This window comes from Myiozetetes cayanensis, unplaced genomic scaffold, assembly GCF_022539395.1.
Source record: "Myiozetetes cayanensis isolate MyiCay16 unplaced genomic scaffold, myiCay2020 scf13, whole genome shotgun sequence".
Taxonomy (NCBI): Eukaryota; Metazoa; Chordata; class Aves; order Passeriformes; family Tyrannidae; genus Myiozetetes; species Myiozetetes cayanensis.
In genome coordinates, this window is record NW_026086937.1 from 8,707,852 (window position 1) to 8,728,873 (window position 21,022).

At 42.0% G+C, this 21,022-nt stretch overlaps 1 long non-coding RNA gene across 1 annotated transcript in view; it reads right to left on the bottom strand.

Annotated features, from left to right (window-relative positions):
- The window catches only part of LOC126636203 (uncharacterized), a 145,437-nt gene that overhangs the window by 55,763 nt on the left and 68,652 nt on the right, over positions 1–21,022 (bottom strand). The window contains exons 4-5 of the long non-coding RNA XR_007627932.1: positions 11,613–11,700; positions 10,674–10,811 (exon numbers count right to left, since the gene is read on the bottom strand). This is a non-coding gene — a long non-coding RNA (uncharacterized LOC126636203). The remainder of the gene's footprint in view (positions 1–10,673; positions 10,812–11,612; positions 11,701–21,022) is intronic.

Sequence of the window (21,022 nt, forward strand, 5' to 3'; positions counted from 1 at the left end):
GGAGAGGATACCTGCAGTGAACAAATGTACTGCTGCTTGGATGCCTCCTCCTGCAGCAAAGCAGCCCAGACGCCTCACTCTCCCTGAGGGAACTCAGCTCTGGGCTGTGGGACAGCGGGAGCATCACCAGAGGCAGCACACGTGGATAGAACTGCAGGCCTTACCGGGAGGGGCGAGAGTTACAAGGCAAGTGAGTTCTCCTTTAACAAGTTCACATTCAACTACAGGGGGTTTTAACTCCTGTTTGTTCACTAAGAAAACACAAAGGTGAAACTATGGTGCTCACATCAACCTGCAGGCTGGTGTCTGAGTCCCCCTCAACAGGGCTGCCCTGCTGAACTCACTGCAGTGGAAGTGATGGGCTGGGAGTTCAGATGTGTTCTGCATGGGGCTAGAGCTGCTCACTACAGGCAGCTTAGTTCAAATTCCACTGTCATTCTGGGGGGTCTCTGCAGGTATAAACTGTCCTTCCTTTCTGCATTTATAGCCACAGAATCATTTCCCAAGCTCTAAATGAATACTGATCCTCTAAAGAAGCAAAAGGGAAAAATAATTATATTTGCCTTCTTTCTGTAAACATTTCTTAACTAGAAATGCTTAAAAGCTCTACAAAGTGAATGCCCAAATGTCACAGGCAAAACTAAATGCAATTGTTTTGTTCTCGTTTTAATACAGTGAATCAGAATAACATTAACAGCCTGCTCTCATTTCAGAACAGATTTGTGATGTATCAGCATTAGAACCAAGTAGACATTTCCCAGTAAAGCACTTCTGCAACTGAAAAAGGTTTTGATGAGTATAAGATTTCCAAAGAAATATATGTATTTTGACTATGTGTTGTGATTTGGATTTGCTTTTTAATAAAAGCTAGAGTTCTGATAAAATTAACTTTTTAAATTCCATTTCAAACTTACCGTTAATTAAAAAAAATTTAATAACAGAACATTGCTAGAAATCAAATTAAAAATGAATAGCTTTGATTAAAATGTATTAACTGTTGTGACTCCCTGCTATTTTAAACTGTTACTGCAGTAGAAGCCCAGTGAAGACTGAATATAAAAAATGACATTTTGGTGTCTTGCACAAAAAAGAGTCACACGTGGATGCAATCGAGGAGACAGCATTAGGCAGATAATATTAGTGGTGCTTTGGTCTTTCTTCAGCAAATACTTCAGACAGCTAATCAAATACTCAAATTTAAGCAAGTGCTTAGGTGCTTCGTTGAGGAGAGTGATTCGAGCACATTCTGAAGGTTAATCATGCACTTCACAGGCTTTGCTGAATTTATTCGTGTGGGTCTGAGCCAAAGCCCTTGAAGTCAATGGGATTTTTTTCTGAGTGAATTTGTGTATCAGACCTTAGAAGAGGCAACTAATTTTTTTTCCCTTCAGAAATCTTTTTCTTTGTAAATAATATTTTAAAACAGTCTAGTGTGAGTTATTAGTACAGTACAAAACATTAGCATAGAAGTTATTGTGTTTAAAAAGGAAAACAGTATCATTCCTTCATATTTTTCATGTCAGGCATCTCTTGGTTTTCTTTTAATTAAAATTATCTGCACTTAGAACATCCATAGAGGATAGGGAGCAATAGAGTCAAAATGATAAGTTATGGAATGTAAATTTTAATTAAAAAAATCACTCTGTTGACAAAACCCACAAAGTAATTCTGTAACAAAATCTGTGTGCTGTTTAACCAGCCTGGAGGGGTTGGTTCCCTACGGGCCTTACACAGAAATCATCACATGGCCCTTCCTCAAAGCAGCAAAAGGCTGTTTCAGCAGGACAGGAGAGGGAGAGTAAGAGTGGCTGCCTCTGGATGTCAATGGTGCTCGTGCCAGTGCCAATGGATTATGCACCAGAAATCCAGAGGGGCCAGGTTTCTGTTTACGGGACCAGAAAGGTTTGTGTGCCCCGTTAACGTGTCACGGTGACACCAACGGCAGAAGGGCCACGAGAGGAGGAGCAATGGCTGGAGTTACGGAAACGAGAAGGTCAGTTTTGGTCCAAAAAGGATCCTGACAGCAACACCTCCTCATCAGGGTCCTTGCTACCACATCACTATGTCTGGCAGATGTAACAGCTCCTCCTGCTTACCAGGTGAGTTCAGGCACTTCACTGGAAATACCTGTCACAGCAAACACAGCTGGGCCACAGGTCAGGGCCACACCAGAGCCACGAGTGCTCCTCAAGCCATCCGTCCTGGTAAGTTCTAGTGTGGAAGAACACGGGAACCTTACCAATACTGAGTGTTTTACACACTTCAGGATGCCGTAAGAAAAGCCATTTTAATGCAATTCTGAGCTCTTGACTCCCTGTCCAGCCCATTCCCTCACAGCCGAGGCACGTGAGGACATGCTCTCAGCTGCCTCTGGAGTATCCACTACAGACCAGTTTGAAATGCTCCAAGAGAAAGGAGAAACAGACCACAGGTTGTATTCTATGTTCCTATCTGATTCTGCCTCCCAGGCAGATAAGCTGCAGTCACAGCTACATTTCAGTGAACTTGTTGTGGTGGGAAGGAGAAATTATTTCGGCACCAGAAAATCCGGAACTGCTCCACAGATACTAATTCAAAACTGTCTCCTGCCCAGATGAATGCTTAGGAGAAATAAAAGCAAGCTCTGAGCTTGCAGGTAATCACATTACACATCACCAGAAAGATGTTGCTTGCTTAGATTTCATTCAAACACACCAGCTTCATTCTCATGATTTATGGAACTGCAGAAATCCCCACGGATTTCCCCCCCCAACTCTTAGCCCTCTGGTTTAAATATAACACAGTAAGTTAAGCTGAGAAACTGGGAAGGCAATTTACTTTGCTAATATTAAACCAAAGGAAAAAAACACCACAATTTTTTGTACCCTAGAAGGAAAAAGAAAATCAAACTGTTCTTCTGTCTTAAATACTAACTGAAACCATCCCTTCCAGATAGAAACTATCAGTAAGATAAGCTTAAGTTTCTCATCTGCCTTTGGCAAAACAGAATAACTGTCATTCTGAGGGATCCTGGCAGAAAGCACAAAATGCAGAAGTACAAAGACATTATAGGAAAAGTTCAACACGTCAGACTGTTTTACTGAGTAACTAAAGCCCATAAAAAGAAATCTCTGCAAGGAAAAAAGTAGCTAGTTATGAGGAAGAAAACTTAATTAACTTCTTAAGGAAGTTCCTGCTGACTTCCCCATAAGGGGTTGGCCTCACAAGGCACCCAGCCCCCCTAGGAGTGGAGCAAAGGGTTACCAGAAAAAATCCAACTATTTTATCAGTCTTTACTGTAAATTCAAGGGAGCAGAAGGCATTCCGGCCTCAGGATACTTTGGGAGTCACTACACAGCCACAAGCCTAGAAAGGTCGCTCATTTATCAAAGAATCAAGAACCGGCACCATAAATTACCTCTTGCTTTCTACCTGCTAAGTGAAATTTAGTTGTGACTCGACACAACATTACTTAACCATCAGATATGCCAAAGTGCCCCGAAGGCCTTGGGTACATTATACACTTGCTGTTGCCATGGAAATAGAGATTCTGATTTAAGCAGTGATAGGCAGCAACCTGTCACGGTGTCATCTTCAACATCCCAGGGGAACTGTGGCGATGAATGCTAGGCTGAAATGCCTCATTGCCATTCCTGTGAATTCTCTGTCTCCAGGAAGACTTTACTGATGCAATCATGACTCCACTATTATGTTTTCTGATGCCTTTTGTACTATCATTCCATGCAGTTTACTGTGGAATTTACTGTCACTGATGACTGGAAAACCAAACTTACATTATACCCTTTATAAAATCTGTAACTGTTGGCCTGGGAGGTGCAGCCACAGAACAGACCTGCTTGAAACAGGGATGGTGAATTCCTGCTTTGTAGGGCAAGACACTGCTCAAAACAGTGACCATAAAGCCCAGAGAAGACTCCAGAGTTCAACCAGACTGGAAACAGAGTGACAACACTGGCATTCTTATGTTTGACATGTTTTCAGATGCTCATTTTTCATAGGCCATACTCTAACCCTGCTGCACTCAAATGTGAAAATGTGAAACTGTGAGCATGGGGGCTTTACCACAGAACAAAAGTGCAACTTCACCACCTCTCAAAGGTTTCCTTACTCTAAAGACAGTGCAAGCTGTAAGCAAGCCCTATTTATGAATACGTTGTTGCCACCTCTAGTAAATATTTTCATATTTATTATTTTCATATTGTCATGTCCTCGATCCTTGCCAGAATCATGAACTGCTCCCCAGTTATTTCTGCCATAAAACGTTGTACCCTGTGCAAGGCTCGCTACAGGAACTGCTGAGCACACCATGCAGAGTCAAAACCCTCCCATTCAGAAACACCACCATTCACTGACAGCCCGGAATCTGTGCTACAGGGGCTGTTCTTCCTTCCCAAGCACATGGCATGCTACATGTAAAACAGCCAGGCCTCAGCAGCTGAAGATATAAGCTCCTATTATATCCCTAATAACAGCCTCATTTCTAACTCATTGGAAAATGAGTAAACCACTGTACAAATGGTTACGCTTCTCAGCCCATTTGATTTCTCCCTTTCACCAGACTCTGTTCATCAGTCCTGCTGATGCTACTGGGGCTGAAACCACATCAGCACTTTCCAGGAATTCATTATATAACACCAGGCAGGATTCTCAGCTAGTGAAAAATCTGCCTTCGTAGTTCTGCTTCGTTCTGTTTTACGAAAGATGGCTGTAGTGATGGAGGAAAGGCCAGACACATGCCAGAAGCCTTTCTGCAGGCTCAGAACACTGATGGGAGCATTAAACTATCTGACACTCGCAGCTTTCCCTTCCTTGCCCCAAAGGAACCCGGTGACTCCTAGGATGTGCCGTTCATTTCCAGCTGTCACTTTGCTTTGTACCAACAGCTCTGCCTGCCCTTCCTCAGCCAGCACCCTGGCTGTGATGGGAGGCCATGTTCCAGTACCTAACCAAATTTTCCTTACAACCTTCAGGGGCTTTCAAAAACAGGTTGGGTGTTTCAATTCCAACTGGCTAGTTCCTCTATCTTTATTCACTGGATGTTTTTTGATAGAAATCCTCAACTGCTGTAAAACTGCACAGCATCCTGGGCTTCAATGGAACTTTGCCATTTTATAGCCACTGAAGATTTGACCTGTCTGGAAAAGATAAATTTTAAATCATCGTAAGGAAAAAACCGAAAAAGGAAGGGACTGGTGAAGTATTTCTCCCTTTCTCCAACCTCATGCACTCTGGAGGAAAACCTCAAATACAGAATTACAGCACACTGTTAAAATATCTATCTGTCCAGCAATTCAACAGCCTGTAAAATTAGCAGGGCTTGTTCAGAAAGCAAACAGAAGAAAATAGCACAATTCCAGTCAGGTTTTCCCACTACTTCAGTACTTTCCAGTTAACATCCAATCCGCTGTTTACATGCACAGAAGACAGAAGTTCATTTCATGTGCTTGAATCAAATAATAGCCTCAATGGCAGAGTACAACAGTATTTGATTCCAGGGCTTTCATCTTCAGTAGTTTATTGTCCCCTCTGCCAAGAACATGATTTGGCTCAACCCACTTACTAGGGGAAAAGAAAAAACCCACCTGCTGGTGTGTCCTACAGCAAACACTATTTCCTGTTGATATCAGGGATGTTTGGACTCATGTTTTTTTTTTTTAAATTTTTAATCATAACAGAAATTGCCTTCATTTTTCAGTCAACCTTTCTCTGGTGTATGCACGAAATTTTGATTCACCTTCTTTGCACTCTTGTGGCATCTTTCCAAAACACACAGAGTTTAAGGGCTTGCACTCAGATATTGAGTTGCTGCAGAACCCCAGGGAAAGAACAGTGCAATATTGTTCCAACCTGGGAGCACACAGGGAACTTAAACAGCAAAGTAAAACATCACTATTTACTTTCTAATCCACTGCTCTTCCCACCTCTGGCAAGGGAAGATGCTTGCCCCACAGAACAGTTTGGGTTGGAAGGGATCTTTGGGAACAGGGAGTCAAGCCCCTCTGCCATGGGCTTGGACACCTTCCACAAGACCGGGTTGCTCCAAGCCCCATCCAGCCTGGCCCAGATTCTCAAGGACAGAGTCTGCTTTCCCTAGAATGCTGTTCCAGCTGTTCTGGCCTATGAGTTAGAGGAAGAAGCACCCTGGATGTCTGCAGGGGATGCAGAACCTCTCACCATACAGGGACAGAAGGAAGACAAGATTACCATTTTTTCCCTTCTACTGCAAATAGGTCCCCTAAAATCAACGGGGATAGCCCCAAACTGAGCTACCAGTTGCCTAACATACAGAACTCAACTTCAGTAATTTTATTTCATGTTTTGCAATTCAAGTGTCATTTTGATGATAGCTGCCAGTCACTGCAAGTCACTTATTTCAGTAGAGCATATTCTCTTTGCAAATGGCACGCTGCTGCTTTTCGTGTGACTTGGTGCTTTCCTCTTCCTCCCCTGTGCCTTTTTCTGCATGGTGACAGGTAGTTCAGACTGAAGGGGCTCTGAGACTTCTGCCCAGATGGTGGTTTTATGCCCCATTTCTACACCAAGCAACTGTGGTCTGCACTGCTCTTTCTGCACCAGCCTTATGTTCCTTCCCCACAGTGCCACACATCCCTTCCCTGCTCCAAAGAGGATGTGCCACACTCTGGCCAGGGACTGTGAACCATCACACTCCTAAGGGCAGTAAAACAGAGAAGAGAGTAAAACATGCCTTAGAGGTGCAGTATTTGATCATGTAAACTGCCCACGGGAGCACGAGAATCTGGACTGCCACATTCCAGGAGCAGCTTCCTCAGACGTGTAATTCCTTCATAAGTAGAACAGGCACCCTTTTCTTATTACAACAACCTTTGAACTTAATAAACCCCTCAATTATCAGCTTTTGAGAAAATAGTAAATCCATAATACAAGCTTTGAAATGACTTTGAATGCTAAACTAGAACATGCACACAAGGTATGCAACCTTAGGTGCTCCAGTCACTAAACCAGTACAACCTTTCCACCAGACTGCAGACTTCAAAGAAGGCTTTTAATATCTCTTAACTCTATGTTCAAAAAGATGACAGCACACTCCAATTTAACCCTTCAAAGAGTCAGTGCTCTAGGCTGCTCCTGCCCCTAGCACAGCACATATCAGGGTGAGAGCCCATTGTCTGCACAGACACACCGGGCACTGCTCCTTTTAATGAGGTTCCTCAGCACTGCAAAGACCAAGCCACATAAAAAACATTCAGCATCCCATCTGTACAGTACCACACAATCTCACAGGGAGGTAAAAATTCATAAAGAGCTCTGGGGAAAAAGAAGGCACTACCTTGAAAAGCTGGGAGCTCTACTGCAGTACCCTGGGCCTCTGTGTCTTTAAACCCGCCATTGGACAACTATAAACTTGGGTTTTGCTGATTACACAGGATATAAATCTTGAAGCAAGAGAGTTTAAAACAGCATTAAAGACTGGTGTTAGGACAGGAATAAAATGTACTGCTCAAAGGTATGAAAGAATGAAGCACTTACTTTCTGACTGAGTAATTTATAATATTTAAGACCATTTTCATCCTTTTGTCAGGATGAAAATATTACATGAGTGAAAATATTACATGATTGAGAACATTTTGAAAGAGAAGAAAGTTTGTGAGCTCCCTCATAAATAAATGTAAGGTAAACATTTGATTTTATTTTTATTACTTTCAAGTTATTTAATAACAAAATGTAATGCAATTATTTGGCTTAAGTCATTGACTCAGACACTCCAGGTTACAAGAGAGAGACCAGGTGAAAAACTCAGCACTGACAGTATAATCATTGGATTCTTTCCTGAAAGAAAACCATTTGTAGAGTATCTGAGTGTTTCAATTTGTCATGCAAGTTCAAGGACTGTCATCTGTGAGACCCTGTACTTCTGGGTCTCTGGTGTGCATACTGACGAGATGGTTTAAGAGTTGATATAAAACGTGTTTTAATTCTATGAACCCTGGCAGCCTACTGAATTATTTATATGATGTCATTTACTTACTACAATCGAGTTTGACAATTCCAGATTTAGGATCACACATAAACCACCCTTCCTGATACAATATTAACACCCTGGCTTTGCGACACTTCTAAGAACTCCCGATGTAATAAATATGCTTCACATTTGGATTTGCAGGGCAGAAGGAGTTGCTACAGCCCTGTGGTATTCCACTTCTGGTTGGTTTACTGAAAAGCATGCACACATTTTAAAAAATGAACCATCTCAGTTGATAAAAGCCTGGCAGTGATTGCAACTTGCACCATTTCCTGATCTGCAAGAGCATTTCTTTGTTCTGATCTTTCACAAACCCAGTGTTTGTGAAGCTCTGATTTGTGCTGTCTGGGTTGCAGCTGTTCAGCCACTGCATCCAGGTGATTTGGACAAAGCTCCAGCCCTGGCCCTTGTTGGCTTCAATTAACAAAACTCACACTATCTCAGTAATTTCTTTGGTGAGGACAGTGTGCTGAAACTGATATTCCTCTGACACACAGCAGGGGAGGAAAAGGCCAGTGGAAGGAGTCTAGCCCTGACTTTAAACTCTGATTGCAGTCTCAAACATAGCATGCACCTGGGAAAAAGAACTCTCATCAGCCATCAGGTTTAATGCTCAGTCTAACGTAGAATTGAAAAGAATGTGTTAACAGAATGTCAAGCTCACTGCTGCCTTGGAAAAAAAAAGTTATCTGCTGCTCCTGTGCTAAAAATGGTTTCACTGTTATGGGTGAAGCAGCTCAGTATTTCCAGCACTGCTGCAGGTTTAAAAAAACCTCAGACATTCTTCGTCTAGGAGGGCTTAGCTGGTACCAGCAAACAGATAGACCATTTGTAAATCTGGGCTCCAATTCAAACACAGCAAACATAGACATACTAAATTTAAATATATTTTTAAAGTGCAGTTCTGAAGTGCTTTTACTCTCATATAACAGTAGGAATAAGGAAGGCCATTTCCCCAGCCTTGGCTTTAAATGACTCTATTAAATGCAAGCACAAAATCATCACCACCGTCATCAAATTGTCTGGGTTAGAAGGAACATCAAAGCTCATCCCGTTCCACCTCCTGCCCTGGGCAGGGACACCTTCCTTCATACCAGGTTGCTCCAAGCCCCGTCCAACCTGGCCTTGGACACTTCCAGGGATGGGGCAGCCACAGCTTCTCTGGGCAACCTGTGCCAGGCCTGCCCACCCTCCCAGGGAAGGATTTCTTCCCAATATCTAATCTAAACCTCCTGTCTTTCAGTTTAAAGCCATTCCCCCTTGTCCTGTCACTGCATCCCCTTGAAGTCCCTCTCCAGCTCTCTTGTAGGCACCTGCTGCCTTATCAGTTCTCCTGGACTTAAAGATCAACATCATCTAAGAAAGTATTTCAGAATTTCTGTACAGACAGGAACAACAACCACTAAAAATCCTAAATTAATTTTGCAGAGAGAACACATGGTTCATAAACATTTCAGCTTAAAAGCTACATCACGTGTAGTCGCATATGTTGGGTAATAATTAGAACCCAATTAAGCAGGGCACCAAAGGAATCTCTGTAATTTTATTTATGATATTAACTTGGGAGATTTTTTTTTTCCCCAGCTGTGTAAGAGACATTAAGGCTATTTATCATCCTGGTAGCAATATGAGAGTTTTCTACAGGGACATACGGAACTAAACTGATCTTGTATTTTCTAGGTATGACTTTTAAAAACCAGTGTATTCAGATTTGTTTTCATTTCTATCAAAATTTTTCAGTCATCAAATCCATCACTGCTTTCCTGAATGAGCTAAAAATCTAAATTCACCCAGAGTGGGAAGCACTGTTTAATTCACAAGCAACACAGGCATGTAACAATACTAAGATCCAAAAAGAGTGTAAGTACAGGAATGTTTCCCTAACCACAGGCACAGGTTTGAGTCCTGAATTCCTACTAGATTTTCTTTCTTATTTCATTTTCTTTTTTTGAAATTAGCTCTTTCATTTGTCTTTTCTGTTACAAACAGATGGAATTTGACATTGAGTTCTTCTGAAGACACTGTTCTGGTCTCAGGCTTAGAACATCAAGCTCAGTGTATTTACTGGGGTGACACAAATAAGACTTAAAACATGCACGAAGCTTATACTTTCAAACCCAAACATTTGGAGGGATCTACAACAAAACTGTTCTAAATCAATTGAAATATTTTCTCAGCAACAGAGGTTTGGCCTAAAGAACAGAAATAAATTATTCAAGTTCAGTTTGGAAATGGTGACTAGAGGATAATAAGCAGGAGTTTTGGTGAATCAGAAACTAGCCTTATGTATTATCACTGCCCTTAATATACATTTGAATTACTCTTCTCTTCTTTAGCTGCTCTGTTACTATGTCAAAATCAAGAATCCTTTTTTGACAGAACATACCTTAAAAATCTTAAAATTCAACTAAAACTCTTAGAACTCAAATCAGTTCAGATCTGCAGGTAACAGTGACAGGTCAGTGCAGTGACACCCACATCAGCACTAGTTCTGCTGCTCAACTGATGTGAAGAAAAGCTTTGCCCCATTTTCTAACACTACAGGGGTTGAAAGAGCAGCACTGTTTCACATTTAAGTGTGTAGCACATGACAACCAGTCCAAAGTAGTTAAGTTCACACTTCAAAAATTCCCTCACAGAGTTCTCACTGCATTTCTTAAGTTCTACTTACTGTTCTTCCAGTAGCTTGCAGCTTAAAGAAAAATCCTTTTCAGGTCTGAAGGCTGCAGCCTTATTGCTTGATTCCTTGAGCAGATGCACCAAGATGTTACCTTCCAAGCAGTCCATATTTAAGAGAACACTGAAGTTTCTATGAGATTTAAATGCAGTTTTGTTAAGACACACGCCATGCATGTGACACTGAACAAAACAATGTTATTACGTTGCATTACTTTCTATGATGATTTAATCCTTTGATGGCCATCCACTTTTATTTAATATGCCAATGGTTGCACTGTAAACAAGTAGAATGAAGCTGAAAGATATGTCAAAGGAAAGGAACATTATAAACAAGGAATGAATGTGGATTGGCCTTTGGGGACAGAGATCTCTGTGGCACTACTTACAGTTGGGAAGGGAGTGCTGAACTAAGGACAGAAACACAAATAAGATTGTGCTTTTCAGCATCTTCATCAGATGCCTGAGTACATGGGTCTTTAGCATAAACACTTCTAAAGGTTAGAGTTATTTGGAACAAACAGAGAAGGCATAGGAAAAGCTGATACTTTTTTGCATCCCACAGACTTGCAAAACACACTGCTGATTTTAGGAACTGAACTACATACATACATTTCTTCCAAATTACTATTTTTAAGTCAAACCTTTTCAGGACATGATATAAGTCCCTGAAACCAGAGGTTTATAATGAAAACACCATCAGGCTCTTAACTAAAGCAGTGTGATTGGTGCAGCTACAAGGAAAAAAAATTATCTACTCTATATCTTTCTCAGCATGAAACAGCCATCTCTCAGCAAATCCATGTAGAAAGGGTTGTAAAAATAAATTCTGTGAAAAAGATTCCAAAGGGTGGAGTGAAGAATAAGATAAGATGGATTCCTGTGGGAAAGATCATGGTTTTTGTAGACAAGATCAAAGGGATGAAGGGCTTACCTCTATCTGTGCAGTAGATGTATTGCCTGTGCTTCCTGCTCTTGGATCCAACAGCAGCACCACAGTGAGCAGCTTTGTTCTGCATCACCTGAGAATGAATCAAAAGCAAAGATGCTTTGAAGGAGCTGTGCAAGTTAAAAGGTGCTGTACAGGCTACACAAAGCAATGGCACAAGGGGCATATGAAGGGTTGGGCCCTGGCATTCCCTGCCTTCCCTCCCAAGTCTCTCCCGAGGAAAGGCTCAGTGAGGCCTCCCTGCTGTATGTTTACAGAGGTGCAGGTGAACAGGGAAGGATGAGATCCCCGCTCTGATGTGGAGGACACAGTCACATCCTTTGGCTGGTTTGGTGTTCTGAAGAACAGCCTGGTGCCCTCATCCTGCCATCCACATTCCACAAGCACAGCCGTGTCTCAGACGGGCCTGCTGGCTCATTGCCATCACTGGTGCCCAGGAGCTCCCTCAGCCGAGTTCTCAGTGGCAAACATCAAAGCTCTATTGCAAATCCTTTACTGCTTCCAACAGTAACATATTAATGGTCTACTATGAAGTCTGTGGCCCTTTCTCCAGGCTGTGGGTAGCTTGTTTCTTTATTAAAGAAGCTGTGAGAGCTGTTTGCAGATGGACACAAGGTAAAGCAGGCACCCTGTCCTGTTTGCTTCCTCTCTGTGCTGGTATTTATTTCAGAAGCATTGTTCAGCTCACTACCAGATTTTGCAATCTAGCCCTGAGACAGCTGAAAAGGTCAATTAGAAGAACACATCCTACAATCAAATTCCATTCCACAAAATCACTCATCACAAACAGATGAAAGAGGATAATCATTATTATAAATTGTGCATTCTGCTAGGCTTGAGGCTTTGCCAAAAGATTTGTGTAGGAAGAGCTGCAGAGGTACCAGAAGGCAACGTGGTTCTTGGAGCACAAATTCCTTCTCGCCCTTCCTGTTTGGTGGACAAGTGCTTGTTTGCCATGGCAGGCAGCTCAAAAACACTGTGAGAGGAAATCTCTGCTCTGCTGGAGCACACAGTCCTGCAGCAACCACCTCCAACTGCTGAGATTATCCACATCAGCTGAGTCACTGCAATACCAGTTCGAGGACATCTGATCCTTCAGCAGTTTTGAGACAGGATGTTCTTTCAAGCAGTGTAACCACCTACTTGTAGGTTCCACTTTAGACATTTTCTTTTTTAAGTACCTATTAAGGCCCAGCATGCACAACTCTTCCATTGTGAGTTGAAAACTAAAAATCAAAACTGGCACTCCTTCAGACTTTTGTACCTGGTACTTCCTGATAACTAGGCTGAGTTAATTTGTATTTGTATTCATAAAATAAAACAACATGAGAAGGACAGAGTGTAACACAGTTCGAAAAGGCCTGGAGAAAGAAGAAAAGAGTGATCAGAAAGAAATGGAAACCTCAGAGCAATGTGAGAGTCTGCCCAAGCCAACTGTGAGGGTCAGTACACGGTGTGCGAGCCCAGGACCCCTCCACTCAGGAGAGCAGCTCTTGGTAAGTCAGAGCATCAACAAGCAGAGACAATGTTTTTTTTCTAGACTAATATTTCTGCACCCAAGGAGAGTAAACACATAGCACAGATGCACACCTTGAAGGGGTGTAACAAAGTAGCCCAAGCCACACTGCTGTCATTGCAGTAGGAAAGGTGAGGGATCAGGCCCCAAGGGAAGCCCTGTCCTGTGAAGTGGCCTTTGTGACAATAGGTCTGGCCTCTGGCAGATCCATGGGGAAAGATCTCTGGTAGATCTAAAATCATCAGACAGGAGACAGAATAGAATTCTCTACATTAAAAGTGGTCTCAAAGTTACACTGGCATTCATTTAATTGTGGTGTGGCTATTTGGGTTTTTTTAAAGAAAAAAATGATGGGCTGTATTTCTTCCTGAGATAAATCATATGTGATACAAATTTCATCAATTAAGTTAATTAAAAGTTCATATAATCAGTGAACAAGGCACTTCTGGCTGCATTTGCACTTTATAAATAGTTGGCAATTTACTAAACCATGAAAACTGCTTTCTTACATTTCCTTACCTTTTTATTCACCAAGAAATCAGTTATGTATTGAAATTACAAAAATAATGGTACAGTTAAAATAGGATTTATTACACTGCCCTACAAAATACGTCCAAGAAGTTTTCAGAAGCCACTAATCCAATCAGAAACCAATTCTGCACATATCTGAACACATCCTTCCATCTTACCAGCTCCAATCCAAGCCAACAGATGAGCTTCCATTAAAGAGAAACATGTGGACAAGTGCTCCTGGGAATGGAGCAAAAGATTCCAAGGCAAAAAACCCCTTTAATCTACAGCTGGAATGTATACAATATATCCTTACTCCAGGACAAACCTAAGTCCAACTAATGCTTGGACTTCATGATCTTAGAGGTCTTTTCCAACCTAAATGATTCTATGATTCCACCTTTGTAAATGCTGTCACAGTCCTGAACCTCAGCTGAAGGAAGACAGCAACCCTTGCTTACATATCTATTTCTATTCATTATTGTCTGCAGTTACTTCTCCATCTTCCTGTAGACCAGCCAGTTATTCCTCTTTTTCACAGACTCATAAAGATTTTTGCAGTTTGAAGGGTCTATTTGACAGCTAGTCAACTTAGCTGATGTTATTAGACTATGCAGAAAAAACATAAATACTGAGAATTTTTCTTGGCACAGCCAGAGTTTATTGTGATTGTGATTCATCATTTACAGTTTGGAGGAAAATAAAGGATAATATTCATTCAGACAATATCAAGAGTTAACGACTGAAGCTGCTGAATTACTAGCAGGAACTGAATCAGAGTCAGCAGGAACGATTTTTCTTTCCCAAAGACTTCCTCACAGTGCAGTTGAATAGCCATTCAGGTGTGAATTTTATAGTCTGTGGCTATTAACTTGCTCTCCTCCATACATACACACATCAAGGAGCAGAAGAGAAAGAAATATTGCTGCAGAAAACGTCAGGGGTAAAAACAAATGACACCACGTTTAAAGAGCGGGTGGATGAAGGGATTTGTGTGCATACAAACAAGGGGGAGGGAAGGAGGTCAAATCAGTTAAGTGTTAAGTTCATCGCTGCAAAGCTACAGGGTTTTGTTTGTTTGTTTTCCTACAGAAGGGTGACTTAGTACCAAATACGTGTGTAGGAGTACTCAAGTGCACTGCTGCTTTGTGAGGGCGCTCCTGTTTACTGAGAAGAAATCACAGGAGTCTTTAGCTTTGCACACTTGTAGTAGTACATTTTTTCCACCTTATTGGTACAGGGCTCCAGTTTCTGATCTCCTGGAGGTAGCTGCCTCCATCTCTCTCTCCCTCTGGATAATGGTATTTTTTCATAGACCAACTCCCAACACAGCTGCACAGCCCTCAAGAAGCAAAACACTTCACAAACGGAGCTTGATCTTTAGCATTGACGAGGAAATAAAACATAACATCAAACAGAGTAATAAATATATTGACACAGCATGGAAAAACATCATTGCCCTTTATGGCCTACAACATCAATAGAGGCACAAACCAGGAGTTCTCTTTCAGCTACAGCAAGAGACCTCACGTGTGAGGCTGGATGATGTCTAACTCTGCTCCCTTTCATGTACAACCACCTGCTTGCAGCTCCCTCGCTTGATCCTCACAGCTCAGCGAACCCCCATGTGCGTGTACAAGCACCGGGGAGCTTTGCTGAGCTCACATTCTGCATGCAGACAGCTCGTGGCACGCTCATCTTTTGCATGTGTAATTTGAGACGTCCTTCTTAGTGCTTTGGGCACTCAGCAGTCGGATCCCAGAGCACGGACAGAAAGGGAACCTAACCCTGACTGCCACCTGGCAACGACAATGAGTCCTCCGATGGTCAGGGGAGTGTTTGCCTTGGGCTTCTAACACTTCACTCCCTTCTACTACTGTTGTTAAAATAAGCATTCAGTGCAGCCCAACAGTTTTGAGTGAGGGGAATGAGCTCCTCACAGAAGGCAATTTCAAACACGTTTAGATGTGTTTAAATAAAAATTAATTGAAAGCAGAGTAAAATAAATGCAAAGCACTGTGCAGCAGAATCTCCAGTTCACTGGAGTTATCTTTGAGTAAGTGCTTGCACCCAAATTTCCTAGAGTAGAAAAATCTCCTTCAACAATATTTCCCCCCTGCTTCTCCTACCCGCTATCCTTAAATATTTGTGGCTCTAGAAATTCTCCATCTCTTCAGATGTATCCATTCAGCATCCATACTTTCTCCTCTCTCTTTGTATGTCAGAATATTGAAGCCATTCATGACTTTCCAATTGAAAGTCATGCACACCAGGACACAAGAAAATTCAGGTGAAAGGGCATCATATCCTGCTTTTCGTGCTCCAACAGAAGCTCAGCCCTCTCACACCACCCCTAAACAGAGTGCCTAACCTGTCCCCAGTAACACCTGGTGAATTTGAGATCACATGATACATCACTGCTTAAACACCACCATTAACAACTGCTTTATCTTACAGCTCCTTTAATTTCTTTCCATATCCAATGATCACTGAAAACTATTTATTCTTCTTTTGTTTTTTAAACAACCTTATTCACGTTTCTGTTAGGTTACCCCTAATTTTTAAACAAGCCAAGTTCATTTATTTGGTTCTCATAGATCCTATTTTCTCATTTAGATTTATAAATTATTCTCATTCACAAATCCTATTAACCCTCTACCAAGCACCTTTAAAAGCAGCCAGTAGTTCAGAAGAGCAAAAAATTTGAGAGTTCAGATAATTCCATTTAGTTCTGAAACACAAGGGTTACATGACAGCAATATGTACATCAGAGGACACTGGGGCATCCAGACCCCAAGCCACTAAGCAAAACTTCCCTGTGTTATCTTCCCTCACCTCCAGGAAGAAAAGTGATTATATTTCCATCTCAGACCTCTGCTGCTACCACAGGATTCAGGCCTGCTCCCGTCATTCACCCCATCACTCTGCATCCCAACAGCCTCAGACTATTTAGTGCTCTGCTCTGGTACTGACGTAGAAACCCTGCAGATCAGTTTACTTTTCTATTCCCAGTAAATGGCAACCTGGAAATGACCAGCCAATTCTTCTGAGTGCCAAGAAAACAGCTTCAGCAAGAAAATTGCTCAATTCACTCTGTCCAACTGAATTTGAAAGCAGGCTGCCCTGCTGCCTGTGTGCTGTCTGGGAGGCTACGCTGTCTGCACCTTGTGGTTTGTGTGGCACTTGGCCTTCCCTGCCTTTTCTTATTTCTGCTCCTTCTGAGTCCATTGAGATGTGCTAAGAGAGCAGATGCCTTTGTGTAGCCACTGCTGTCACAAACACAGAGCATCTCATGAGAAAGGGGAGCAGTTCTGTCTGTGTCTTAACCCTGCACTTCAGTTGGAAAAACCACGATCCTACCTATACACCTATACTTGACCCTACATAAAACCTTGCTCTAAAATATGCTGAAAATCGAGTCCCTGGATGAACAAGAAGTGTCTGCCAGAAAATATTTCATTTATAAATTAGATGGTTAACAGTAAGAAATCCATTGAAAAAACAATGTAAAAAAATTCTTCCCTGGTCAGAGCAACACAAATGTAATAAAAGTCCACAGTTATCCCAGTTTACCTGTGATAAAATATTACTCTTGCCATCCAACAAGATGTAATAGATGTAACTGTTGTCTTTTCTATAGTGTTGACTGCGGTTAATGTTTGCACCTTGATTCCCAGATGAGCTTCTGTCGTATCCAACAGGTAAACTCTTTGGGAACTTGCCTTTTCCTGAACTCAGGGAGAACAGTTCTTGCCTCAAGCAAGCAGTCACACCTCTGCTCTTGCTGTGGCTGTTTCTAAAAACAGTTGTTGTGCTGCAGTCACTTATGGGGAGAACACTGCAAGTATTACACCCAGCACCAGTACCCGAGCTCTGAAACGACTGCTGCTCCAACACAGCTCAGAGAACTTGCCCTGCAGGGGCCAAAAGTGACTCCAGAGGGAAGAGCACTGAGGGGCAAAGATGCTGTGGAAAAGGAAAGCTCCAGAGAGAGCAATCCAGGGCTGCACAGTGTGAATGGAGCTGTCAGAGCTGTCGTGCGGTGCAGAATTCATTGACAACTTTAAATTTTAACTAACATAGATAAAAGAGTCAAATTTTTAGAAACTTTCAGGAAAAACATGTCCATAGCCTTTTCAGACACTAATTGTGGCTACTGAAGACCTGAAGAGAGAGGACTGCCCAGCATTTGCAGCATTAAAACATGAAATGAATAACATAACATCTGTCAAATGCACACCAGAGAGATTTCTGGAAATGGAATACTTAAAACACAGGTATTTGGAGCAAAAGCAAACCTGTTTGGAACAGAGGAATATTTCATTAAAGTCCACGGAATTAGTTATTTTGGATAACCTACAAACAACATTAGTATCCAGCAAGGACTCCCCATGAATTCAGAAGATGTTGGGCAAGTTTTGCACTTCAGAAAGGTCACTGTGACATTTAATGCTACACATACATGGCAGTCAGGAAAATTCACTTTATCAAAATTGAGAAGGAATCCAAGATCTAGAAGAACTCAGTATACAGCTCCTGAAGTCTCCAGAGTACATAACTGCATAATTTCCACAGGAAATAAAACTTCTACAAGCAAAGAAAGATTGAAGAAGAAAACTCTCATCTCACAGTACTGGCATCCATCTCCTCATTTTGCAATCTCTGAAAGAGCCACTACTATGTCTTCTTCAACATTTAATGTAGGATGCCCACGTCCAGTCCAGCTGCTTTATAAAATGTCAGTGCACCTTTGGCATGGCCTTGGGGGAAGACAGACCAAGTCTGTTTTCAAAGACCCCACTCCAAGCTATGAATGTGTCAGGGTTATACTCAGATGGAGAGTTCACAGCAGCTGCACCAGCCAGCCATGAAAGAACAGACCCTCAAGGTGGTCTAAAGGCATCGAAGGCAGAGAACAAGCTCATATTAAGATATCACAGTTTTGTATCATTCTATTTTCCTCATTCCTGCTGGGTGAAAGATCCACGGGTGCCTTTTAGAAGTCTCTTACATAATCTCACCTATAATTCTCTGGACAGTTCATTACCAGAGTCCTGAGGACACAGCCTGACAGATTGGTACAAAAGAAACTGCATTGAATCCTCCCCAAGCTGGCTATCTTAGCTGTCATTGAAAGCAGAATGGAATTTGAAATCCATTTGCTTTTATAGATGAAAAAACCATCAGCTTATTCCTATATTGCTTTTAATGCTGAAAATAGTCATCTCCTCTAGTTGATGAAAGTAGAGAAATTGGCAATTTCAGGGCCTGGCAGGCATTCTCTGACAAATGCTTGTATCAGAACTCAAGTTAGTGCTGGTATATAATCTATATGAATGGCCTTCGTGGCAACGATTAATTGGTGTGGTTCATCTGGAAAGAGCGCACCTTGCTAAGTGCACTCAAAATGTTCCCTGAGGAATTTAAACATAGGTGCCTCGTAATCCAAAGCAGCAAAGCAAATCACACAGGAGAAGGGAATCACAGGAAACTGTTTGGGATAAATCGAGTGGGGCCCAGAAGGAGAAAGAACAGCAATGCACCAAGTGTCACCTCTGCTACGGGAGAGGTTTCCTGGGGCTGAACACTCTGGGGGGTGCTCTGCTCTGCTATTCATCCCTCAGCTGGGGCCTGCTGGCCAAATCCCACTTACTGGCCATGAACAGGTAGGTCTCTTCTTTGAGCAGAGGGAATAACCCTAAGCCCCCTGTAAAATTCTGTTGCTCACACAAAGGGATTTTTATGCCTCTCATGCACTTGTGAGCAGTGACAGAATCTCCCTTGTGTTTTAAGGCAGGCCTTGCCCAGTGCACTGGGGCAGGACAGTACAGAGCTCTGTGCCTGCTCTGCAGGTACTGACAGAACACCTCACACAGCTGCTGGAGTGTCAGCTTCCTGCCTCTGGGCAATGCTGGGATATTCATCTTCTGGGGGAAGTGCTTTAAGAGCTGACAAAAAGTGATGTGTAAGAGCTGGATTTCTCCAATATTTAGGTACAATTAAGAACTAAAACGGGTGAAGAGCAGAACAACACAGTGCTCTGCCCATCAAGAGGCTCTCTCCAGCTACACTCCTTACAATATAAAAGAGTGAAAAAACTAAAACCAAACAGAAATCCCAACCAAACCCACCTCCCATGAGCATCAGAGCAGAGGTAACCCCTGACTCTGCAGATGATTTCCCCAACTAAGACAAACCCATAGGTTAGTAAATTCTAATGCCACGTAAAATACCAAACCAGATTTTCCATTCTGGTGTGTTATCCATTAGTGTGCAATCCTCTTGAGGAGTATGATTGATTTTTGCAAGTGTACATAACACCATCTTCCTTGAGAAGCTATTGGAGGTACAGTTACTGAGCAGGATCAATTCCTGAAAGCACACCTATTATTACAACAGCTCCTCATGCCTGGCTACTAACAGGCTGGATGTTCTCCTGGGAAAGCATGTTGAATAATTATCTTACAAAAGACAATGCAATGGAAATGTCATTTCACTCTCCCCTGCCCTCAGACAGCAACAGGGAATAAGAATTTTCTAAAATGATCCCAAAGTCCGGCATTCTCGAATCTCCATCCATGTTCCAATTCCATGTATACTTTAGATTATACTTTTTTTTCTTTTTTACTTTTAAGATGGCTGGAAAAAAGATTTTTAAGAAAACACGACAGACAAGGAAACTGTCTCCATTGCAAACAGCAGTGCAACATTCTCTCATTATTTCAATTTGTAGCTTGTTAGGTTGTTACTGTCTTTCAGGATACATTCCAATATAATGTTCTTAATCTCCCCAAACTGGCTAATTCTCCCCAGGAAGCAGGGAACTCTTACAATCTGCTGCCCTGAGCAATTAAGAAACAAAAGGGGTGATGGTAGGGAACAGCTGAGCTTTGTTCTCTGGCATAATTTTCTCTGCTGAAGTATCTCTTGAAAATCAGCCCAGCTGCCTAAATACTTGGAAATACAACGTATTAGAAAAATAGAACAATTTCATAAAGATATTAACAAATAAATAGAACAATCAAAACTTGGTAGTTGGATCAGCAAAGAACAACGACGTAGAAAAGCTATGGCTGTGTGATCTGTCACACTGTCACTCAAAGCAAGCACCTCAGCACCCCTGACTTCTGACAGCTGTGCCAAAGCCAGAGGCAGAGAAGGTGTAACAAATGAGCAAAGTCATCTTCTTGTACCACCTCCCAACCACTGAGCTGAACAAAAAAGCAAACAGTCAATTGTGGGGGCTAAAAAGAGACAATTAGAGGAATTCCACCTCTGGTTAAAAAAGTAGAAAAAATAACCCCAAAACCATTATCACCAACAGTTTCCAAGTGAATAATCTCTCTGGGGTATTAGCTCAGCAGCTTTT